Source organism: Peromyscus californicus, unplaced genomic scaffold (assembly GCF_007827085.1).
Source record: "Peromyscus californicus insignis strain IS unplaced genomic scaffold, ASM782708v3 Scaffold_24__1_contigs__length_46423439, whole genome shotgun sequence".
In the NCBI taxonomy this organism is placed as follows: Eukaryota; Metazoa; Chordata; class Mammalia; order Rodentia; family Cricetidae; genus Peromyscus; species Peromyscus californicus.
Genome location: NW_026294535.1, coordinates 23931267 through 23933653, shown reverse-complemented (window position 1 = coordinate 23933653; position 2387 = coordinate 23931267). Strand labels below are relative to the sequence as shown.

Sequence of the window (2387 nt, the reverse complement as noted above, 5' to 3'; positions counted from 1 at the left end):
AAGAAAACTAAATGGCTAACAGTCATTATTTCTGTTTTGTCCAATGGAACACATTGTAAGGCAAACCCATGAAAATGATTGCAAATGGAGTAATCAAACAGATGGACTTAGCCTTCACACACAGTTCCATTTTCTTCCCAACATGAAAAGGATCTTGTATTCCCAACCAAGCAAATGATGCCTTCATATTTTTTCTGTATGTTTCAATACAGCATAACCTTTATTTTAGTGAATTCAAATGCTAAAAATACCACATGCATAAAATAATAATGAAAACTTAAAAATAAAACCTAGTTGTCTAGCTTTTGTCCTACTTTGCTTTGTCTGTTGCTAACTAGACATTGACCGAGGCCAACATGCAGAGTAAGGGTTGGCTTTTCTTACACTTCCATCATTGGGGGAAATCAGGACTGAAATTCCAGGCAGGAACTCTGGAGGAAGGGCACTAAGTAGCTTTCTCCAGGGCTCACATTCAGCAACTGCTTTTACACAGCCCAGGCTCATGGGCCTAGGCATCATCACTGTGTGCTAGGACTTCCTACATCAATCAGCAGTCAAGAAAATGCTCCACTGAACTGTCCACAGGTCAAAAACTGATCAAGGCTATCACTCAGTTGAGGACCACTCATATAAATCTGCACTGTGTCAGGTTGACAGCTGAAGTTAACCAAAAGAATCCCCACTTACAGAAGGAAACCAGGGATATGAAAATATGGTGTGACAAGAAAATAAATAAGGAAAATCCCTACCATGGAATACTGCTTGTGGATCTTGTTCTTATACGTAACTGTGTTTTTTTTATTAGTATGTCCTTTACATATGAAGTAGACAGGGATAATTAACATTTGATATGTATCATATTTTAGGTACCTTTCCAAACCCATTATGTGTGTTTTATATATATGTATATGTTATATATATAACACATATATTATGTATCATATAATTGTATTTTATATATCTCATATTATATATTACATATATTATATACAACTGTTTAATTCTTAGAGTAAATACTACTGTCAAAGTCAGTTTCTTTGCTCTTTCCTTCTTTCTTTCTTCTTTTTTTTTTTCTTTTGCTCATGTCTCCTCAACACAAAGCAGTCTCCTCTAAATTCATTCAGGTTGCTGACCATGTCCACAGCCAAAGCGGCCCCTGAAGTGAAATTAGGTTGGTGAGCCAGCCCTAGTCCTGGATTTCCTATCAGCCCCAGGAGGCTGAAGCATTCAAAAGGTATTTTCTTTCTAAATAAAAGGCAATTCTGTCAGCAACAAATGCCTGCTTTTTTGTGTTTATTATAGAATTTTTCTGATAAATAAATGTTCCAAAATTGTACTCGCCCTTAAAATGCACTTATGATGGCCATAGACGGTGAAGGTAAAATAACTCATCAGAAGTTTAGCAATTGTTTTCTAGCCTTGTTTAATGTTGAAGACAGCCAATATTTTTTAAAAAAATATCTTATTGTGAATTTGAAAAAGTAGTCAAATCAAATTATTTTCTTTCTGTAGATGTCCTCTCTGCCTCCCCTCTTGTGCATCTTGCAGGTCACTCAGATCTGGACCTTTGGACCAAGCCCTACCAGTCTTGGGATGGCTGATGCACAGAGTGGTGTGTAAGATCTTGGGAGGCACATGGAGGTGATCTCACAGAAAATTGGATGCCCTCCTTGAAAAGGTCCGAAGAGAAACCTGTCCAGGCAAACTGCTCTTTCACTTTGCCTGGAGACTTGGGAGACTGCATGGCCTTCCTTAAACGCAGATTGGATCCATTCTTGTCTGCCCGCTTGGGGTATTTGGGCATATAGACATCTTTTTTGGCAACCATGACTCCCTCCTTGAAAATGAATTTATAAATAGTGATCTTGTTCATAGGCATCAACATTACAGTGGCTGTAGGGTTTGAGGAAGAGGGTGGAAAAGGCTATTTTATGTATTTTATTGAACTTATAATTTGTTTTCACTTTTCAGATTCTTTTAGATTTAAAGTGTCACTAACTAATATTATGGGACAGGAGATATAAAGTAGGAATATCCATCATTATGCTAACCATGTTATAGAATGGCTTTAAATAATGTTGTGCCATATACTCATCATTTTTTTCTCCTGACACTTAAACATTAATTTAATATTGAACTTATGTTTCACTAATTCCTGATATTTGGGACTGACTTTATGATCTCCATGTAAGGATAAAATTTTATTTTATTTTATAAAATTTTCAACAATATTGATTTTTATACTTCAAAGAATCAGGGACTAAATTGGCAGAGAAGGAATTCTAGCTAGATAGGAAAAATACAAATAATTTAATGTTCTATTTAGAAATATAGACATTGAAAAAATTGATCTTAAATTAATCAGAAAATTATGTCCCTGATGGCTA

At 35.5% G+C, this 2387-nt stretch overlaps 1 pseudogene; it reads right to left on the bottom strand.

The window, feature by feature from the left end:
• Positions 1-1116: 1116 nt before the first annotated feature.
• Positions 1117-1885, bottom strand: LOC128120090 (40S ribosomal protein S10-like; annotated as a pseudogene).
• Positions 1886-2387: the final 502 nt, after the last annotated feature.